Here is a 23,889-nt window from a genome sequence, read left to right on the forward strand (position 1 = left end):
ACCTTTATCCATAGTGTGAGGTATCAAGCCACACACCCAGCAATCTGTAGTGTTAACTACCAGTTGGTGTTGGTGCAAGAGCTGCACAAAAGTGTTATTAATGAATTCTGAGCGTCGGGTTTGCTCATGTTCTGGAAACGAGTGAAAAGAGTGTATAGAAGAAACAGTAGAAATAGCTGGATCAAGGGGAGGCACTGTAGAAACTGGCACAAAAATCAAATTTATGCTAAAGACAATTCCACCCACCAATGTTGCTAAAACAATCAAAAATGTAATGGCACATTGCATCAAGAAACATTTGCTGTGAAGAATTCTATTAAGTCTGTTTCTGCGAACGTAAATCACATTTTCTCGTTGCAGCGCAGGAAGTTCCATCTTCTACAATCCGCTCGCGACCACTGATGATGTGTACGTAGATGAAAATGCCTCTGTCAGCCCTGGGAGTTCCCAGAACTAACAGAAAGATCGACCTTGTGTCAGACCCCTGCAAATTCAAACTAGGCACACAGCCACGACCCTACGGCTACCCAGACGGCAAGGCAATTTAAAAAAAACAATAAACAATAGCAAACTTCCTGGCTGAAAAGCAAAAGTTCAATATATATATATATCAAAATCACAATATGCAGTTGCCTGCTTTATTTGTCCGTTTTATGGCTTCTAAGGTTGTATCTCTTCTTCGCTGGTACTGTTTGATCGGAAAATAGTGTATCACTAGCAGCTGTTGTAGAGTTTAAGTTCGCAGATAGCAAAGTTTCTTTTGATGCTGGAGACAAATGTTCAATGTTCAAAGCAGTCTTTTCAGGAGGAGAGTCAAGTTTCAAAGTGTCAGTAATCAAATCGGCATCGCTGAAAGGGACAAATTTCGGAGTTATTTCAGATTCGGAGGCACCAATTCCCTTCTTCACCCAGTCGTCGTAGGGCAGCGGCAGTGGAACACGCTTTACGTGAGAAGCGTGGATCCAGTGCTTGCGACCAGCAACACGTACAGCTGTCCTCGTCGTCAGCAGGACCTGGAAGGGGCCGATGTAGCGAGGCTGAAGATTCTTTGTCCTCGCAAAATTTCTGACCACCACGTGGTCGCCGGGTTTCAGCTGATGCCCTGGACTCTCCGGAGGTTTTGGCAAAGCATCAAAGACCTGTTGATGAATAAGACTTAATTTAGCAGTCAAGTCGTAAAGGTAGTCTATTAACATAGGATATTCAATGGAGCAAAACCTTTTAGGCCTTGGCACACCCCAGATATTTGCTGGGCGGCCAAACACAATCTCATATGGAGAAAGCCCTATTCTAGAATGCACTGTTGCTCTCGTTGATAGCAAAGCCAAAGGAAGTGCGTCTGGCCAAGCCAAACCTGTGGATGCTTGTATTTTGGCTATTTTAAGCTTGAGAGTGCCATTGTAACCCTCGACTAAACCAGCAGACTGGGGATGGTTTGCACTATGGAATTTTTGTTTCAATCCTAGACCAGCACACACACTCTGCATAACTTTCCCTATAAACTCACTTCCGTTATCTGACCATACAATCCGTGGCATTCCGTACCTAGGGAAAAATTCTTTTAGAAGAATTTTGGCAGTAGATAGAGCAGTGTTGTCCTTTAGTGGGTATGCTTCTATCCACCTGGAAAAAGCACAAACTACCACCAGGACGTATTTTAAATTGTTGCAGCGTTCCATGTGAATGAAGTCTAACTGAATCACTTCAAAGGGACAGGAAGGAGGAGCAAAATGACCAGCTGGAGTTGGAGTTCCCTTGCCAGGATTATGCATCAAGCACACCATACAATTTTTCACCACTCTCTCTGCACACTTACTGATTCCCTCATTCTTCCAGACCGGAGCTAACATTTTACATATCCCTTTAGAACTTATGTGCGCCACTCCATGCGCCATCGTCACTACTGCAAGCACATACGCATCAGGCAACATCCAACGCTGCTGTTCTGTCAAATCGATCCAACATCCATTCGAGTCCAATTTGCCCGTACTTTCTCTCCATACACGTTTCTCTTCCTTAGTCGCTTCTTTCTGAATCTCTTTCACACTTTCCATAGTGTCCTCACACATTCCAGACTCAGCAATCCATCTTGCAGACGTGGCAACATACATTCTACTCATCATGTCTCTAGCTGTTTGTTTAGCGGTTTCATCGGCAAAGGCATTCCCACGACCAACATCATCCGTGATTGCTTTATGAGCACTGCACTTCACAATCGCAACTTCAGTCGGTAAGGTTAGAGATTCCAACAAGTCGTTAACTAGCTGACCATGCTGAATCTTAGTCCCATGGGACGTAATGAAACCCCTTTCTCTCCACAACCGGCCAAAACTATGGGCCACGCCAAATGCGTACTGACTATCTGTAAACACATTCACTCTCTTTCCCTCAGCTAAAACACACGCTCTCGTAAGAGCTATTAATTCTGCTGCTTGGGCAGAATTCTGACTCACTCTTGCAGTCTCCACAATCGTCTTCAAAGTCGTTACCGCGTAGGCAGCAGTCACATCACCATTCTCCAATTTAAAACAAGACCCGTCCACATACAGCGTACCATCCGGGTCGGATAGGGGAGTATCCCTCAAGTCGATGCGACCTTTTGTCTCTTCCTCCGTTTTGAAATAACAGTCATGTGGCTCAGAATCACTCGACTCTTGATCAGTCGGCAACAATGTTGCTGGATTCAATACATTGCATCTTTTGATCTGAATATGACTCGCTAATAACGTCAGCTCGTAACCAGATAATCTCGCACTAGTAAGGTGTTGTGTCTTCGTTCGGTTCATGAGTGTATCCACTGCATGAGGAACCATGACCACTAGCATATTGTTCATCACCAAACCAGCAGATTGTCGAATGGAAGCTGCAGCTGCCGCTGTAGCCCTCAAACAACTAGGCAATGCTCTAGCTACCGGATCTAGTGTTGATGAGAAATACGCACAAGGGCGTTGTTTGTCACCAAACTTCTGTGTCAGAACACTCAACGCGCAACCTTCTCTTTCGTGAACGTAGAGCGTGAATGGCTTGCTATAATCAGGTGTACCCAATACAGGAGCTGAACACAGTGCTTTTCGTAATTCAATAAAACTCTCTTGACATTCATCAGACCATGGCACCGGACTCGGAACATTTTTCCCAGTCAAAGCTACCAATGGTTTCGCTAAAAGAGAAAAATTTGGAATCCACTGCCTACAGTAGGAGGTAATACCTAGAAAGGCACGTACTTCCCTCTGTGTGCGTGGAACACTCATCTGCGTAATTGCTTTTATTCTTTCTGGGGTCAACTTCCTTCCCTCCTTTGATAAGAGGTGACCTAGGTAGGTTACTTCTTGGCAGCAATATTGCATTTTGGAAGGGGACACCTTATGATTCAAATTAGACAAATGATGCAATAGTGAAATTGTAGCTGCTTTGCAAGTTTCCTTGTCATCGGCAGCCACTAAAAGATCGTCTACGTACTGTACTAGGGCAGAACCTGGAGGAAGGACAAAAGAATCTAGCTGACTTTTTAAAGCTTGACTGTAAATGGATGGACTTTCACAATAGCCTTGTGGAGCGCGTTTAAATCTGAAACTGCGACCTCCTAAACAGAAGCCGAAAATATCCCTACTTTCTTCAGCTATCGGAATGCTGAAAAAGGCATTCTTGAGGTCTATAACTGAGAACCACGTAGCTGTGGCAGGAATCAATGTTAACAAGGCAGTAATGTCTGGCACTACAGGAAACTGCGGGATTACAATCTTATTAACTTCTCTAAGGTCTATGACAAACCTATAAACTGGAGGCTTTGTAGGATCAGTTCGTTTCAAGATCGGTAATACAGGACTGTTACAGACATTTCCTCGCGTTTCTTCAACCACACCTTTCTTAATCAAATCTTGCACAATTAGTAAAAGTGCACGTTCTCCTTCACTCGAGATTTTATATTGAGGAATTCTTGGAAATTTTACATTCGCTTTCAAATTTACTACATACGGTGGAATTTCTAGTAGACCTACATCATTGGGACCAGTCGCCCAAAGAGAATCAGGGAGTGAACGTAGCTCCGGCGGGAGTGCTTCCATTGACAAGTACATCGGAGAGGTGAGTCTTTTACCCAAAGTAAGCTGTACTCCTTCCGGAGAACAGTACAATGTCGCATATAGTCGTTTTAACAAATCTAAACCAAGCAGATTTTCATTACAACCTGTCGTCAAAATCAGGGGTGCTTTCAATTGACACGGTCCAACAGAAATAGACAAAGGACCAGATATCGGGTTGTACACAGGGGCGCCTGAAAAACCTACGGAAACATTTGTTGAGCCAGACAAAGGTGCGCCAGGGAGTTTCGCATGCATGATAGAACTTTTCGCTGCACCAGTATCCAACAGAAACGGTTCGACTACACCTGATGTTGCTACTGCGACATAAGGCCCACTCTGATCCACTGGAACTGATACTACTCCCTCTCTCTGTCCATGGCTGTCCTAGTACCCATTTTGTTGGAATCCCTCATCAACTTCACAATAATCCTCAACAAGATATTGCTGAGATCTATTTTGCTGGGCAGGTTGTCCATTTCTCTGATCAAAGTGATTGGAGGGAAGATCATTCGTCTGTGGAGGCATAGCACCTCGCCCTCGACCTCTAGAATTCTGCGCATAACCACCACGACCTCTCTGAGCTGCTGCTGCATTATTTTGCGCTAAGATCGGACATTCATTCTTGTAGTGACCCTCTTTCTTACAGTACGCACACTGATTCCACTGATATTGAGGCCTTGATGTACTATAATCTGTCCTTTGATATGAGTTTTGCTGCGTATTAGTCTGATTCGTACGAGGCGGATACGCCTGCTGCAAAAGAACTTTAGTTTTTAAATCTTTCGTTTTCTTCTCTGATTTCTCTTTTTCCTCTTTATCCCTATTTTCGTAGTACTGTGCAGTCGCAAGTATTTGCGCTGTCGTAGATACAGCCCACGCACTTTCTGAGTCTTTCAATTTATTGCATAATTCAGGTAACAAATTATGCACAAATTTATCGACAAAGAGTCTTTGTCCCCCTTCTGTGCTCATATCCTGACCACTATGATCTACAAAAGTCTCTTCGAACCTCGTGAAGAAGTCCGAGACGCTTTCGTCTTTCTTCTGTCTACACGCTGACAACTTGTCCCAATTAACACGCAATGCTGGCATCAGAGTCTTCATTAAATCAATTATTCTACCTGGCAGATTAGCAATCAAAGGTTCGGGTTTCGCACCACCTATTTGTTGAGCATCTGCTGCAGTGATAGCTGCCCAATCACCACCTAAAGCAGCCTGATGATCCTCTCTACGAATTTTAGCCCACACTGGTTGCGGAACTACATTACCAAACAACATATCAATGTCGGCTAAGTTCATTATACAAGCCTCAACTGTCTGTGTCAATTCCTTGTAATATCCAGCTGGATTCTTACGTGGATCTGGCAAGGCCTGTTTTACTGCCAACACTTCTGCTCGCTTCCATGGAATATGTATCCATACTCTTTGGAACTGTGCTGGAGCAGCTGCAATTCCTGCATTATCATCACGTTGTACTGCTTCGCGCCAAATTGGAGGAACCTCCCTCATAGGATATTGGCGACTTAGCTTCACTTTACCTTTTTCTAAATCTCTCGGTGAACGAAGAGATGGATCATTTCTAAAACTTAAAATGAGTTCCATCGCTTGCTTTATATTCTCACCCACTATCATTCCAGCAGCAAACTCCTTTTGAACTTTAATTAAATCTTCCAAATCTGATTCGAAATCGTCTTCTTCTATTTCTTCACGTAACAACGAGCACATCTCGTCGAAGACGTATCGTTGCGTTGGTTCTCCCCATTGCATAAATGTCTCTAACACATCTCTCGTATTATATCTTCTAACTTTCGTAATCCATCTGAGAGCCGTGGAGTCTAAAACTCCCCGTTCCTCAGTACTTGGAAGCTGACTCCGTCTCTGAACAGAGTCAGGAGTAGGAGTCTTAATCAAGGTTTTATATATAGGAGACAGCATATTAGTAACGGAATCAGTGATTCTTCGACGAACAGAAAGTGGAGTTAGTACACTCGCAGACATAGAGAATGCAGTAGAGGTAGGAATAGATGACGAAACAGTAGGAGTATCGAGGAAAATAGTTTGAGGACTAGTAGGTACAGTGGTAGGTATAGGAGCTGGCAGTGCGGGAAGAGGAGGAGCTGTAGGAACATTTACATTCACCACAGGAAGTATAGGAACTTGATTCTGAGGAATAGGTGCAGGAACACCAGGTTGTCCAGCAACCGGCAATTGAACATTCGGGATGAGTGGAGCCGTAGCACCTTGTGCATACGGTGGAGGTGACCGTAACAGATAAGATAGCAGAGGATCGTTTTCGGAATCCTCCAGTATCTTAGCCATTTTCGATGGCAAGGCAGGATAGCACTTGTCAATCGCTAAGTTATGCTCTCTAATGGCTACATCTATGGCCTTCTCACACTCGTTAGCCTGCAACTGTTTAGTCGCTTGCTCTAGAGTTAATTCTTCTTGTTCTTTTTGCTCTTTCTTCAACCTTTTCATTTCTCTCTGTTTGGATTCTTTCCGCCAATAACGAAAAGAGTCAAACATTGCCGGCCGGGCTTTCTTCCTAAACAATTTCGCTTCTAAGTTGTCGAGAATCTCTTGTTCAAAACTACCATGCAGTGGCCAACTAAGGACACCATCCTTCTTACAATAACGGACCCATATCTCATTATAAGTTATAGGACCCACACCATACTTACAGTATAAATCATATAGGGGAGTCCCAATCGGAGGAACCAGACAAGAGTCCTCTAATTGTGAGTCACTGTTGCAACTAAAACAAGACAACATTTTCCGACTTACCATTTTCAGTCCGGAACACAAAACAAACAAACACGAAACAAATTGTGCACCTGAACCAAGAACTTAGGCCTACCAAAAACGAACTGATGTATCGATACCCAAACTGAACCAAATAGATTATCGTAATTAGATCAACCAAAAATAATCTTACAAGACCAAACCAAACCAAGAACCGATCAAGGATTTTTAACAATCCTCACAAAAGTAACCAGCTAGCTATCACTAAATACTTAACTGAGTCACTGAAGACGTCACCAAGGAGAAACCCGTCACGTTTCGCCGTACTAAGGACTGCACCACTTCGGGTCCAAGACAGGGCGACGGTCAAGGCAACGGCCCACTGCAGCCGTCCTGAACGGGAACCCTCGTGGAAGAGAACTTCAGGGCCACTTTTGCGATATGCCGGGATCGATGAAGTGGGGCGCCTCCCTCAGGAATCTTCACACGAAGCTTCTCGAACTCTTCAGGCTTTTGGACCGGTACCGAATGACGTCGCCCCACGTTGGGCGCCAATTGGAGTTCTGGACTTTTTGGTTCCGTCCAGAGGTGTCAGGGTACAACACCCAAAGACCCCGGAGTCCCACCTGCCTTGGTGCACAAATGAACAGAAACACGGGCTTCTCGATGGTGGCGTCAAAGACCAAAGGTTTATTACTGCAGGGACACAGAAGTCATAGATACTACACACGGGCAGTAACCAGGAGCCTGTTCGATTTGTACAAAGTGGGTTGCTCCTTATATACCAAAAATTGTGCTCTAGGCAAATATTTCACATGTCGGTACATTCCCAAACCTTTTGTGTCTCTAAACAATAAATATTTGGCGTTACACAGGAACTGTCGATAATATCTGATACCAAACATCACGAAGAGGGGTTCCCACCAGTCCATCACAATCCCTTGTCAATATTGTATTCAAGAGCCGGACCGCCTCATCGTAAAGTTCGTTACCTCCCCCTAATAAAGGCCCAGAAGGAAAGGAGCAGAGCCAGGTGCAGAAGATAGAAAGCGGGATAAGAGATGTTTGTGGGTTGTAAATGGGCAAGGCTACCGGCTTCGGCCGCCTAATCATGATCAGGTACAATGGACACGAAGACCAGTTTGGCAGGACTGGCCTCGGGCAGAGGAGGCAGCCTTTGTCGAGTCATGCATTTACAGCGTGATCTGATTTAAGGTGCACGTGTCATGTAAGAGGTGAATCTCCGGCTAAAGCTACGTGTCCTTAATCAAAGTGGAGTGAATGAAATGATCAGAGGCTATTGCATATGTGAGGGCAAGGAACCACAAAATGGCGGCCACGATCTAAGATGGATGCCGTGTGTATATCAGAAATGTGTCAGTGGAAGGAGTGCTCTTGCTCGTAGCGTAGCGGAAACACTAGGATATACTAAATGGATCATTTGCGGTTCACTGATACCATTTTTATGTATTTCCGACAAACTTGAAAACACGGGTTCAAGTCGTCACGGAACCGTCACGGAACCTCAGGTCGGCCGAGAATAAGGGGAGAGGTCTCCAGAGAGAGCCGTCTCCAGCGATCGTACAGACAAGTAACTTCCCCCCCACAGACGGACACCACACAAGGTTAAAGTTCAACGAGACTTTATAGGCAATTCTTTAAGTTACGATGAAATGATACAAGGAGGTCTGGACTCAGGGGTCCCCTCGATTCTGGTCTCTGGTTTAGGAGAAGGGGTAGCGGGACAGTCTTGTTACCAAAAGGTGGATATAGCTCTCAATCCTCGAGCTCGGCGTTCTAGATGATCGGGCCGCGGCGGAGCCAGCAGGTCCCGAGATGGACGAAGAAAACGACGGTCCGCGGCGGAGCCAGCAGGTCCCGGTGAAGATGACGGTACAAACGGTCCGCGGCCACGCCAGCAGGTCCCGACGACGATGAAGGATATGAAGGTTGCGAAGGTTGCGGCAGCGCCAGCAGGCAGAACGATGGTGCACAAGACAGAGCTACGGCAGCGCCAGTAGTCCGTCTAGGATGAGTTCCTCTTTGCGTCTCTCGACTCCAAGATACAACTGCCTTCCTGCTCTGGAGCTGCCCCAGTTATAGGGCTGGTGTGCTTTGATGTCCGGACCCTCGCACTTGGAGGTCGGGAGGTCCGGGATGAGGGAGTACAGACACCCAGCAGGGGGGTGGAGCCAGCGCCCGGGGAGGCGATGGGCGAGCGGCACCTGGCGGGGGGGAGCCATCGACACCTCTTTCTCCCATTGACTTGCCAAGTAGCCCGCTCACCTCCTGGGTGGATGGTGGTGCCGGGATGTCTGAGGCCGGGCCAGGCCCAGGGTTGAGGTCGATCGGGGGCCAGTTGGCCTCGTGGTGGAGTGTCCAAGATGGCGCCTCAGGATGGGCGCGTGGGCCGGCAGTGGATCGGACCCACGAGGTCGACATGCTCGAGGGCAGGGGTCCCTGAGGGGACGGAGGACGTGCAATGGTGGTGTGTGGTACTTGTGTGACCGGGCTCGGGCCTGGTTGGGCCGGGGGAGAGCGGCCCTTCATGTGGCCTGTCCAACATGCGTCCCCCCCAGCTGAAGGCGGGGAGAGTTACCCATCCTCTTGGGGACTCTCCTCGTCGAGGCGGAAGAACCGGGACAGGCCATCCGCGTTGGCGTGATCTGGCCCAGGCCGGTGTTCAACTGTGAAGTCCATCCCTTGTAGGGAGATGGACCAGCGTAGTAACTTTGGGTTTTCCCCCCGCATCTGCATCAGCCATTGCAGGGGTCGGTGGTCGGTCTGCACCCGAAAGTGGGTGCCAAAAAGGTAGGGCCGGAGCTTCTTGAGGGCCCACACCACAGCGAAGGCCTCCCTCTCTATGGTGCTCCAGCGTTGTTCCCGTGGTAGGAGTCGCCGACTGATGAAGGTCACCGGTTGATATAGGCCTTCGGTGTTCACTTGAGACAGGACTGCCCCAATGCCATGGTCGGAGGCATCCGTCTGGACGACGAACTCCCGGCTGTAGTCGGGGGCCTGGAGCACAGGGGCGGAACACATGGCGGCTTTCAGTTGTTCAAATGCAGCTTGACACTCTGGGGTCCAGTTGACTTTCTTGGGCTGATTTTTCGACGTGAGTTCTGTGAGGGGCCCCACTATAGTCCCATAGTCTTTCACGAACCTTCGGTAATAGCCCGTGAGGCCCAGGAAGGCTCGTACCTCGGTCTGGGTGATGGGGGGCTGCCAGGACTGGATGGCGGCAATTTTTAGCTGCAGAGGGGCCACCAGGCCGCTTCCCACCTGGTGCCCGAGGTAGGTTACAGATCCTTGCCCAATTTGACACTTGCTGGCCTTGATCGTGAGGCCAGCTCGCTGAAGGGCTTGCAGCACTGCTCGGAGGTGGTGGAGGTGCTCGGACCAATGGTGGCTGTATACAGCGATGTCGTCTAGGTAGGCGGCACTGAATCCTTCGAGCCCCGCCAGGACCTGATTGACGAGCCGTTGGAATGTTGCTGGGGCATTCTTCATGCCGAAGGGCATGACTGTGAAATGGTAATGGCCATCGGGGGTGGAAAAGGCAGAACGTTCTTGCGCCCGGGGTGTGAGGCCGATTTGCCAGTAGCCCGCCGTCAGTTCGAAGATACTGAGGTAGCGGGCAGCCCCCATGCGGTCGATTAGTTCATCTGCCCGGGGGATGGGATGTGCGTCTGTTCTGGTGACCGCATTCAAGCCCCGGTAGTCAACGCAGAACCGGAGTTCCGGTGTGGTGCCGGGGGCAGCTGCTTTGGGGACCAGTACTACCGGGCTGGCCCAGGGGCTGTCTGAGGGCTCGATGACCCCGAGCGTGAGCATCTTGGCTACTTCCTCCTGGATGCAGGCCCGTACCCGATCTGGCACGCGGTAGGCCCGGTGGCGGATAGGGGGGCTGTCCCCCGTGTCCACATCGTGCACACACCAGGAAGTGACACCTGGGGTGAGGGAGAACAGGCTGGCGAACTGCGACAGGAGGACTCGACACTCCTGGCGTTGCTCTCTGGTGAGGGCCTCCGAGAGTCGGACCCCATCCACGGAGCCGTCTTGTTCCCGAGTCCGTAGGAGGTCCGGGAGGGGCTCGGAGTCTTCTTCAGCCCCATTGTCTGTGGCCATCAGGAGGCTGAGTTCTGTACGCACAAAGTGGGGCTTCAGTCTGTTAGTGTGGAGGACCCGGAGGGGGTTCCGGGAAGATTCCATGTCGATGAGATAGGTGGCAGGGCCCTTGCGCTCGACTACTTTGAAGGGCCCCGTCCATTTGTCTTGCAGGGCGCATGGCTCGGTGGGGGACATCACCCATACCTGTTGGCCAGGTTCAAATTCAATGGACGAGGCATTCCGGTCATACCACTTTTTCATGTCCTCTTGACTGGCCTCTAGGTTAGCTTTTGCCAGCTCACTGAACCGCCGGGTCTGGTTGCGGAGGGTTAGGAGGTACCGGAAGACATCTGGAGGGTTCTTTAGCGGGGGCATCTCCCAGCCTTCTTTGACTAAGCTGAGCGGCCCCCGCACTGGGTGTCCATATAGCAGTTCAAACGGGCTGAAGCCCAGGGATTTCTGGGGGACCTCCCGATAGGCGAAGAGGAGGCACGGCAGCAGCACATCCCACTGGCGACGGAGGGGCTCTTCCAACCCCCCGATCATCCCTTTTAGCGTGCGATTGAACCGCTCAACGAGTCCGTTCCCTTGAGGGTGATAGGGGGTTGTGAATCGGTAGGTAACCCCGCACTGTTGCCAGAGGGATTTCATATATTTAGAAATAAAGTTCGTGCCTCTGTCGCTGACGACTTCTCGGGGGAAGCCCACACGGGAGAAGATCCCCATCAGGGCCCGGCCGACTACTGGGGCTGTCACAGTCCGCAGGGGAACAGCCTCAGGGTAGCGGGTGGCGTGGTCCACTAGCACCAAGATGAATCGATGGCCTTGTTTTGTGCGCGGGTCCAGGGGCCCCACGATGTCTATCCCGACCCTCTCGAACGGGGTGGTGACCACGGGAAAAGGTTGCAGGGGGGCCTTTAGTTTGCGGCCGCTCTTTCCACTGGCTTGGCACGTGGGGCAAGATCGGCAATGCTGGTGTACATCGTTCCTCATTTTGGGCCAGAAGAAGTGGGTCACTAGGCGACTGTAGGTTTTATCTTGTCCCAGGTGTCCTGCCAGGGGGACATCGTGGGCCAGGTTTAGCAGAAAGTCTCTAAAACGGAGTGGTACCACTAGGACTCGACTGGCCCCCAGCTCTGCGATTCTTTGCTCACTGTACAGCAGATCATTGTCCCAGTAGACCCAGTGAGTTCCGGAGGTATCCCCTGCGCTTTGGGCGAGCGCTTGCTGGCGGAGTCCCTCGAGGGAGGGACAGGTCTTCTGTTCTTGGCGAAATTGTTCTCGCGTGGGCCCCCCCTCTTGAGGCCACTGGTCGAGGTTAGCGAGGTCGGAAGTTTGAGCTGGTTCGGGGGGGTCGTCACGGTCGGTGGTTTCGGCTGGGGCGACCGGAGGCGGTGGCGCCGGCCATTCGGGTTCTTCTGGGCAGTGGTTGACACGGGCGGCCATGGACCGGGTGGTAACGCACGCCCAGTCCGGGACGCCTAACATCCCCAGGTGTTCTCTTCGTTCTACGGCTGCCCACGGAGAGCTTTCAAGGTCATTCCCCAGGAGGCAGTCCACGGGGGGATCGTCTCGGACCGTTACTTTCAACATGCCGGAGACCCCTCCCCATTCGAAGGGGACGCAGGCCATCCGACACAGACTTTCTGAGTTATCGGCTGAACGTACAGGGCAGAGAATGTTCGGTAGATATTGTTCTGGGGTCACCAGGTGACAGCGGACGGCTGTTACACTGGCCCCGGTGTCACGGAGGGCTTCGGCCCGGCGTCCATTGATGCTCACCCATTGGCTGTACTTCTGGGTGTTAGCGGGTAGGGGGACCCGCGGGATCATGTCTTTCCCCCCTAAGCATGCTAGAGTCATGGCGGCTGGCTCCCATTCTTGGTGCTCTTGTTCATATTCTTCTTGTTCCTCTGTGATCTGTTCCTCCCCGAGAGCAGCAGCGGCTACTTGGCGGGGTCTTGGGCTCTGGTACTGGGGGCAGCTTGGGTCGTTTGCGTAGTGGCCGACTCGTTGGCATCGATGGCACGTAACATTGGCTCGGTATCCCGGTCGTGCCGGGGTGCTGCCCCGGTTGGCCGGGGGGGTGGTGTTGGTAGCGGGGGCGACCGGCCCGTGGTCTCTTCTGCGTCCTTGGCCCCCTCCTCCTCCTCTGGGTCGGTGCTGACCATTGTTGTTCCGGTTCTGTTCGTAGGACCCATTCCGGCCCACTCTGGTGATCTCCCACCGGTCAGCTTCGGCTGCGAGCTGCCGGGGATCCGTTAACTTGCTGTCGAGGAGGTGTTGGCGGAGTTCAATGAAGCAATTGTTCGACAGATGCTCCCATACCATAAGATTGAACAGTTGTTCGTAGGTTGTGACGTTGCTTCCTTTGATCCAGCCCTCGAAGGCTCGGCTAAAGTAGTTGACATAGTCCACCCAAGTTGTACCCGGGATGCGGGTGCAGTCTCGGAACCTCTGACGGTACATCTCGGGTGTGAGGCCATAGCGGGTGAGGAGTGCAGCTTTCATATGGTCATAGGAGGTCATCTGGTGGTCTGGGAGCTGTAGCAGGGCATCGCGGCCCTCATTGAGGAATCTCCCCCATAGACCGGCTCCCCAATCGCTTCTATCGATCCGGTGTGCAGTCATAGCGATTTCATAGGCTTTAAACCATTGCTGGATGTCGTCCTCTCGGAAGTATTCTCGGACGACATCCTTGGGGATGTGTACCTTTTTCTCTGTTGCCCCTGGGGTGTGGGGTTGCTCGGGCACCCCTACTCCTTTATTCTGCTTGCGTAGGTTGATCTCAGCTAGGTTCCGCTCGTGTTCGTACGTCAGTTTCTTTTCCTCGAGCTCCCTTTGTCTCTGTTTTTCCTCTCTTTCTTCTCGGATACGCAGGTGCTCTAAGTTGATTTTTTGTTCGGCCAACTTAAGTTCAACGTCCATTTTGAGTCGGGCCATTTCTAGCTCGTGTAGTCGGGTTTTTTCTCTTTCCTGGATCTCGTCTTGCGAGAGACCCGTTCTTCGCTCTTCAGGGGCCGTGGTGGTTTTTGCTGCGGTGCTTTGATCGGGGGTTCCGACAGCCCCGGTTTCTGCCCAAGATTCTAGGGCATGCTTAAAATCGTCTTTGGTACTTAGTCCGGTGGTAGCGATACCTAGTTCGATGCAGAATTGTTTTAGTTCACGATGGCTGTACTCATCCAATTTCTCCATCTGGAACTTCTCGGTTGATCCGTTCTCTTTAGTTGTCATTGTGATTTCGTCGTGGGGTGAGCTACTCTCTGTACGTTTATGCGGTGATTCGGATCGCGCCGCTGGCCACCAATGTTAGACGGACCGGGAGGGTCGGCCGAGAATAAGGGGAGAGGTCTCCAGAGAGAGCCGTCTCCAGCGATCGTACAGACAAGTAACTTCCCCCCCACAGACGGACACCACACAAGGTTAAAGTTCAACGAGACTTTATAGGCAATTCTTTAAGTTACGATGAAATGATACAAGGAGGTCTGGACTCAGGGGTCCCCTTGATTCTGGTCTCTGGTTTAGGAGAAGGGGTAGCGGGACAGTCTTGTTACCAAAAGGTGGATATAGCTCTCAATCCTCGAGCTCGGCGTTCTAGATGATCGGGCCGCGGCGGAGCCAGCAGGTCCCGAGATGGACGAAGAAAACGACGGTCCGCGGCGGAGCCAGCAGGTCCCGGTGAAGATGACGGTACAAACGGTCTGCGGCCACGCCAGCAGGTCCCGACGACGATGAAGGATATGAAGGTTGCGAAGGTTGCGGCAGCGCCAGCAGGCAGAACGATGGTGCACAAGACAGAGCTACGGCAGCGCCAGTAGTCCGTCTAGGATGAGTTCCTCTTTGCGTCTCTCGACTCCAAGATACAACTGCCTTCCTGCTCTGGAGCTGCCCCAGTTATAGGGCTGGTGTGCTTTGATGTCCGGACCCTCGCACTTGGAGGTCGGGAGGTCCGGGATGAGGGAGTACAGACACCCAGCAGGGGGGTGGAGCCAGCGCCCGGGGAGGCGATGGGCGAGCGGCACCTGGCGGGGGAGAGCCATCGACACCTCTTTCTCCCATTGACTTGCCAAGTAGCCCGCTCACCTCCTGGGTGGATGGTGGTGCCGGGATGTCTGAGGCCGGGCCAGGCCCAGGGTTGAGGTCGATCGGGGGCCAGTTGGCCTCGTGGTGGAGTGTCCAAGATGGCGCCTCAGGATGGGCGCGTGGGCCGGCAGTGGATCGGACCCACGAGGTCGACATGCTCGAGGGCAGGGGTCCCTGAGGGGACGGAGGACGTGCAATGGTGGTGTGTGGTACTTGTGTGACCGGGCTCGGGCCTGGTTGGGCCGGGGGAGAGCGGCCCTTCATGTGGCCTGTCCAACAACGATTGACTGAGTGAACCACTTATCTATTGTTTCTGCGGCTCTAGAGATATATTTCTTATTCTTGGGAAACAAAGTTGTCATGTTTATGCGGTTGTCAGAAACTAATCCCTTCTTGTGAATTCGAGAAAGTTTCTGGTGACCTCTGAGCTAGCTGGCACACACAATTAAAGTTTAATATATTCGTTAGAGACCTAGTCCACCTCAGTCCTACATCACATCTATAGGACAAATTATTCTAATGCGCAGAGCCTATTGGGAATATAGGAACTACACTACACCTGGGTGCCCGGACTCAAAAGATAAACGATTATGATTTGATTTACTACTTAGTAACCTTTCAAGTTCCTTTGTTGCAGGAGACGTGGGCTCTGACGTCAGTGCCTTTAGCTAGATTTGTACAGTACCTGAGACTGGAAATAAAGGCTGATAAAAGAGGGCGCTGAAAAAAAGTTGTCATTCAACTTATATAAGTTGTGGATTACATCTACTCTCCCCCCTGTCAAGTTGTGAAAACTGAGCCAGGGATTTAGGCGTTCAGCATTAAAGGGCGGACCACAGACCCGGAGTCTTGATTGCTATTTATCAATGAATACATCACTCCTAAAAAGAGGAATAACATAATCACCTTGGAAAGGCTAAGGGAAGCAATAAGGGATATCAAATCGGAGCATACGAACTCAGAGTTATAGATGGCAGGAGGTTTTGGTAGCCAAGACGATGACGATGATGCTGCCCCCCCTGCTACCTCCGTTCCCCTCCTGCCCCTGCTGAACTGGGCTCCACAGGCGGCAGCGTTGCCCGCTTGAGAGATCGCGGCCCGCGGCTCTCCAGGCGGCAGCTGGAGATCGAAAGTGCCGCCACCTGCACTTTGAGGCTGTGGCCGGCGACTTTCCCATCTTCGTGGCTCTGCGGTTCCCGCCTTGGGCAGGACATTATAGTGAGCGGAGCTCAGCGGGCACAGTGATGCGAGGCGAGGGAGGCAAGGCTGTGCGAGGAAACTACAGGCCAGTGGGCACTTCTGTCACCTGAGGAGTGATGAGGAGTGAGGAGGAGAGAGGAGGAGGCCCTGGACAGGCACGGAGTGGTGAGTGGTGAGGCACCGGCGGCCTGACAGGAGGTTTTGGGGTACCAGCCACAGGCCACAGCGCTACACAGCGGCTTGAGCCAGAGACAGGTGGGGGGGCCATTACCTGTCAAGTCCCCCCTCCTGCTCCTGTGCATCCTTGGTCGTTTGCTGCTCTCCTGTGGCCTCTTCCCTCTTCCCTTCCTCAGATCCTATCCACTCCCGAGCACCAGCCTCTCCGCACCAGCCCCCCCACGGCCGTGGTACCAGGAATACCAGGAATACCAGGAATGCTCCAGATCTTTAGCTCATACGCCAAACCATAGAGCAAAGAGCACAGAGCGGGCAGCTGTTTAAAACCTTCACAGTAGCTTTCCCATCATTTCCATTTCACCGTCCTAACTGGTGATAACCGGGCAAAAGGACAGTGGCAGCAACCTCACTTTAACGCCACTATAACAGAAAGCAGGCGCTAGCATCAAATAGAATACAGCAACCTGCTAAAGAACAGTTAAAGAGAGTTAAAGTGATAAAGTCAGCAAAGTCCGCAAAGTACCAAAAGATATCAAAGACATTAAAGACTGGTTAAGCCCAGTCCAGCCCTTACTTAGTAGGATGCCAGAAGACTGGTCTGAGCATGCGGGCAAGCGAGCGAGAGCAGAAGAGATCTTTGCCAAAGCAGCTAGCGACACAATATATACCCCGACCTGCGTCACACCGGCCAAATGAGGACTGGCAGAAGAAGCGAGGCTTCGCCATCCAAATCAAGAGCAGAAACGGCACGACCAGAATCACAGAGTTGTGCAAATTATAGAACCATCATTAGTTACGCTGCACCTTCAACAGGCTGCAGCATGGCCAGAACACAGCAGGGCTATAAACTCCAGTCAACTGAAGATCTACACAAAATTCAATCACTACACAAAGTCACCCACCAAATAGAAAGAAGAAGCACTTCAATAGTTGCCTACTCGCAGAACTAGAACATCTAAATCTGCGAGCCTTAAATGGAAGATTCTCGGATGACTTTCCAGCAGTCGACTCGTACTACTCTCTTACACCAAGCTCCATACTGGACTATACCTTTGTAAGCCTTGCTCTCTTCCCACACATACTCGTTTACCGAATGGGGGAGAAGGGCGATAGTGACCATTGCCCACAAGACTTTTAAATAACAGCGACCATAGCAAGACCTATCAGCACAGATGTAATTCTGAGGCGCATCTCCATGTCCAATTTAAGAAGGATAAAATGCACAATAAATAATACAAACTCTCAGGACGAAGCAGCAATCCAACTCTTAAACTCGACAATATTCAGCCCGGAAGACAAAATTGACCACTGGGAACAGTACACAGACAAGCTTTTAGATCGATACGCAGAATCAAAAAACGAATCCCAGAAAGCATGGGAAAAAAATAAAATCTCGAAGAACCAGAGACAGCAGCTGAAATTCACCAGAAAATAAATAAATGCTAATCTACGCTGGCTGAGTAGATACCCAAAGAACACCACTGCACTGCAGAAGACGGTGAACAGGATTATTCACCCACACCATAAGGGTATTGGGTCTTACATTTCGGAAGTAAACTGGGTAAATTTCCTTACCACTCACTTCAGTATTTAGACCGATAGTGCTGGAACCCTAATGGCTGAAAGCAGGACATCTGGAGATCAAGATGCAGCAAGTAATTCGGGGAGGAGGGATCAGGAGATCCTGCTGAAAGAAACCAGCCCTCTGACTTCAGACCACTGCACTCAGCCTTTCTTAATCAAGACGCTGACAGCCAAAGGGAGGAAGGAAGGGGCCCTGGGTCGAATGGAATCCCACCAGCCCTGTTTAAAGCTAAGCGCGAGGATTGGGCTGATATCCTGTATCCTTTATTTCTGGAAGTCAGGCGGTTGAATAGAATACCGGAATCATGGAAAGGCCGAACCATAATGCCAATCTACTAAAAGGTGATAAAGCTGAGGCCAACTACTATCGCCTAATAAGTCTAATAGACAATGAAGCAAAATAATTCTCGGGGACTGTATTAGAGGAGCTGACAAACTGGGTGGAGATGAACTCTATAATACCGCTGAATCGGACCGGCTTCCGCAAAATGGCAAATACATCCACAAGCATCCCCACAATCGCACTAGTAATCGATGCAGCCAAAGCCTCAAAAATACCTTTACATTTATGTTATATTGACTTCACTGCTGCCTTTGATAACGTTGACAGTGCCAGAATATGGGGAAAACTGGCTCAATGGGGCATACCGCAGCCCACTTCAAACATGATAAAACTTCTGCACACGGATACCTGGGTGCAGGTGAAATTAGGTGGCGGCACACACATCTCCGCAAAGGTTCCCACAACAAAGGGTCTGAAACAGGGCTGCGTTCTTGCCCCGACCCTGTTTAATCTGTTTATGGCTGACCTTCCAAAAGCGCTCAACACCTGTAATTCCCACTCACCAAGGATTGGAGGGCAAACACTGTCAAATCTTATGTATGCCGATGACATAGTTTTGCCCAGTCACGCGCACGTTGGTCTCCAGCGTCTACTGATGGCAATGCAGAACTACACCTCAGAAAACAACCTAAAAATAAACCTGAGCAAGACACGGACAATTTCAATAAACAATAAAAAGAAACTCCAAAAAAGCTGGTTCCTTGGCAGTTCAAACTTGTCCCAGTTGAAGAATACAAGTATCTTGGAGTGACATTTGACAAGGATGGGACGTTTAGATGTCAGAAAGAGGGAGTTAGAAGGAAAGGTTTGCTGATTGCATTAACAATGAAAACATTTGCAAGCAAACTAATGGGGCCTACCCTGACTCCACTTTGAAAGTACTCCGGGCCAAATTACTCCCCTCAATCACCTATGGAAGTGAGGCAATGTGGGGAAGAGATGCAAAAGTGTTGGAAGGCTCACAGGTCAAGGCCTATAGAATCTTGTTCAGCCTTCCATCCTACTCATCACCAGCACAAATAAGGCTGGAGTTTGGCCTCCAATGGCAAGATCCAGCTAGGCATGGCGCATATAATATCTGTCTGCACAGGATCAGAAGTGCCACTTCAAATACGTTAAATTATCTGCTGAGGCAGGACATAGAGCTCAGGGAGCTGTCCCAAGCCAGAAGCTACCGACAACTAGCCCTAGAATCTACCAAACTCCCAGAACTTTGGAATGCGCAAATCGGCTATTCCAATTTCAAGAAACTAGTTTTGAAATTGTTAAAGCAAATCTTTCTGGTGGAAGATAAAATACCCTTCTCAAACAGATCGCAAGCCTGGATGACCCTTAACTCCTATAAAACACTTGCTCCACAATTTTACTTCAACCAGGGCTAGTCGAAGTCCATAAAAAGGAACTTTTTGAGGCACAGGATGGGAATCCTTCCATGCGCTCAGAACCTCCCACCATGGCAAAGGCCACTAGCACTCGAGTCGCGCAGGTTGTGGAACACCAGACGAGGCGACATACTACACTTAATCTGCCCATGCAAGGACCTGTGGCAAGCACGTAATCAGCTTCTTAAAGAGCCCTTCAGACAGAAAGGCATTAGGACCAGGAGACAAGCAGTGTTAGAAATAAAATGAAATGAAAAATTGCACTTGTATAGCGCTAATTACCCGGAGGCCTCGCAGCGCTAGTGACTGATTGCTAACGCGGGCTCAGGGCAGTTCAGCAGGTTTTGGCAAACAAGTGCGTTTTCAGCGCTTTCCTAAAAGACATATGGTTGCTGTTTCCTCGGAGCGAGAGAGGAAGGGAATTTAGCTGCAGTGTGGGAAAAGGAGTGGCCTCCCCAGCGGGCTTTCTTGACTTTGATGGAAGTTGCCAGCTGGAGGGTGCATGAACGAAGGGAACGGGACGGGACATAAGGCGTAGCCATAGAATTGCGGGACCTGTTCGGTGGAAGGATTTGTGTAAAATACACATAGCCTTGAATTGCACTCTTGCCACTACCGGGAGCCAGTGAAGCTCCCTTAGGGCGTTCCTCGCTGACTGCCAGCGGGGAAGATTATAGAGTAGGCGGGCCGCACTGTTTTGTGTGACTTGGAGCTTCTGGGTGACGGAAATAGGGGCTCCCATATAAAGAGCATTCCCATAGTCCAGGCGGGAGAGTATCAGGGCCTGGACCAAGACCCTCCTCACCTGGAATGGGAGCAGAGGGAGTACCTTCCGCAACATCCTCATTAGCCCGAAACAGGTGGCGGCGGTCTTGGTGGTTTGGACCGAGAAGTCCAGTGCTTTGTCGAGCCAGATCCCGAGGCTCTTTATCTGGGACTTAGGGATGGGGGGTAGGCCCAAACATGGTGGCCAGATGGATGCAAGGGCAGAGGGGGAAGGATTGCCAAATAGGATAATGTCTGCCTTCTCCCCATTGAGTTTCAGACAGGAAGATTGCATCCATCTGGCAACAGCCTCTAGACAGGGGCCTAAGGTGGTGGACGATCCCTCAGAGTGGTCTAAAGAGACCACCAGTTGGGTATCGTCCGCGTAGGTGACAATACGCACACCAAAGGGATGGACTATCCTGTCTAGAGGTTCCATGTAGGCATTAAAAAGGGTGAGACTTAGGGAGGAGCCCTGGGGGACCCCACACCTAAGTGGGTTTTTGGGGGAGGCCGCCTCACCCTGAAAGAAACGTTCAGCCAGGAAGGATGTCAGCCATTCCAGGGCCGCGCCTGACACGCCCATGCCCGCCAGTCGTTGGAATAGCGCGGCATGGTTGACCATGTCGAACGCGGCGCTGAGGTCCAATAAGATGATGGCGACTTTTCCTCCCCGGTCCAGTACGGCTCTTGCTTCTTCCGTTACCGCTAGGAGGGCGGTTTCGGTTCCGTGCTGAGGACGGAACCCTGTCTGAGAGGCACGCAGCAGGCTATTGGACTCCAAGTAGTCCACTAAGGTGTTATTAACGTGCCTCTCAGCAGTTTACTCAGCCACGGAAGTAAAGAAATGGGGCGGTAGTTTGCCAAGTTATTCTGGTCAAGGTTGGGCTTTTTCAATAAGGCCTTCACCATCGCACACTTCCATGGTGGTGGAACAGATTTGGAAGTGATAGATGTCTTGAGAACGTCTAATATGACCGGACGAATGACGTCCATGACCTTAATGTTAGCATGCTTTAATCCCGGAAATACACAATTAAACTGTAGATTGGTCAAATTTCTTATGCTGCTTGAACAAAAAATGCCCAAGTCAGCGGAAACGGAACAAGGCCCCGGGCTGCACAATGCTAAAAAGCATATGTCCCTAACCAGACCACAACAAGAACATACTGCTAGAAGTAAAGGGTTAACCCTCACAATAATCGGAGATAACTGGACTAAAACAATCATGATGACCTGCAAAGAATCGCATGACTAGAATAAAAATAACACGTATTCATCATTCATAGTAGTAAGACACATAAAGTCCCACACAATGCCTGCAACTGGCGTAAAGATGTTCCCAACAAGGGTTTTTAAATTTTGTTTTAATTAGATACACACACTGAGGAATTTCTTAATGTATTTCTGTATTTTATGTAACAATTTTGCAATAGTTTTAAGGATGGAGGGCACTGAAGGGCAGGATTGAGAGCACTGAAGGGCAGGATGGAGAGCACTGAAGGGCAGGATTGAGAGCACTGAAGAGCAGGATTGAGAGCACTGAAGGGCAGGATTGAGAGCACTGAAGGGCAGGATGGAGAGCACTGAAGGGCAGGATGGAGAGCTCTGAAGGGCAGGATTGAGAGCGCTGAAGGGCAGGATTGAGAGGACTGAAGGGCAGGATTGAGAGGACTGAAGGGCAGGATTGAGAGGACTGAAGGGCAGGATGGAGAGCACTGAAGGGCAGGATGGAGAGCACTGAAGGGCAGGATTGAGAGGACTGAAGGGCAGGATTGAGAGCGCTGAAGTGCAGGATTGAGAGCACTGAAGGGCAGGATGGAGAGCACTGAAGAGCAGGATTAGGAGCACTGAAGGGCAGGATTGAGAGGACTGAAGGGCAGGATTGAGAGCACTGAAGGGCAGGATGGAGAGCACTGAAGGGCAGGATGGAGAGCACTGAAGAGCAGGATTAGGAGCACTGAAGGGCAGGATTGAGAGCACTGAAGGGCAGGATTGAGAGCGCTAAATGGCAGGTTTGAGAGCGCTGATGGGCAGGATTGAGAGCGCTGAAGGGCAGGATTGAGAGCACGAAGGGCAGGATTGAGAGCACTGAAGGGCAGGATTGGGAGCACTGAAGGGCAGGATTGGGAGCACTGAAGGGCAGGATTGAGAGCGCTAAATGGCAGGTTTGAGAGCGCTGAAGAGCAGGATTGAGAGCACTGAAGGGCAGGATGGAGAGCACTGAAGGGCAGGATTGAGAGCACTGAAGGGCAGGATTGAGAGCGCTAAAAGGATTGAGAGCACTGAAGGGCAGGATTGAGAGCACTGAAGGGCAGGATTGGGAGCACTGAAGGGCAGGATTGAGAGGACTGAAGGGCAGGATTGAGAGCGCTAAATGGCAGGATTGAGAGCACTGAAGGGCAGGATGGAGAGCACTGAAGAGCGGGATTGAGAGCACTGAAGGGCAGGATTGAGAGCGCTAAATGGGAGGTTTGAGAGCGCTGATGGGCAGGATTGAGAGCGCTGAAGGGCAGGATTGAGAGCACGAAGGGCAGGATTGAGAGCACTGAAGGGCAGGATTGGGAGCACTGAAGGGCAGGATTGGGAGCACTGAAGGGCAGGATTGAGAGCGCTAAATGGCAGGTTTGAGAGCGCTGAAGGGCAGGATTGAGAGCACTGAAGGGCAGGATGGAGAGCACTGAAGAGCAGGATTGAGAGCACTGAAGGGCAGGATTGAGAGCACTGAAGGGCAGGATTGAGAGCGCTAAATGGCAGGTTTGAGAGCGCTGATAGGCAGGATTGAGAGCGCTGAAGGGCAGGATTGAGAGCACTGAAGGGCAGGATTGAGAGCACTGAAGGGCAGGATTGAGAGCGCTAAATGGCAGGTTTGAGAGCGCTGAAGGGCAGGATTCAGAGCACTGAAGGGCAGGATTGAGAGCGCTGAAGGGCAGGATTGAGAGCACTGAAGGGCAGGATTGGGAGCACTGAAGGGCAGGATTGAGAGCACTGAAGGGCAGGATTGAGAGCGCTGAAGGGCAGGATTGAGAGCACTGAAGGACAGGATTGAGAGCGCTAAATGGCAGGTTTGAGAGCGCTGATGGGCAGGATTGAGAGCGCTGAAGGGCAGGATTGAGAGCACTGAAGGGCAGGATTGAGAGCACTGAAGGGCAGGATTGGGAGCACTGAAGGGCAGGATTGAGAGCGCTAAATGGCAGGTTTGAGAGCGCTGATGGGCAGGATTGAGAGCGCTAAATGGCAGGTTTGAGAGCACTGAAGGGCAGGATTGAGAGCGCTAAAGGGCAGGATTGAGAGCACTGAAGGGCAGGATTGAGAGGACTGAAGGGCAGGATTGAGAGCACTGAAGGGCAGGATTGAGAGCACTGAAGGACAGGATTGAGAGCGCTAAATGGCAGGTTTGAGAGCGCTAATGGGCAGGATT

Source organism: Lissotriton vulgaris, chromosome 1_1 (assembly GCF_964263255.1).
Source record: "Lissotriton vulgaris chromosome 1_1, aLisVul1.2, whole genome shotgun sequence".
NCBI lineage: Eukaryota > Metazoa > Chordata > Amphibia > Caudata > Salamandridae > Lissotriton > Lissotriton vulgaris.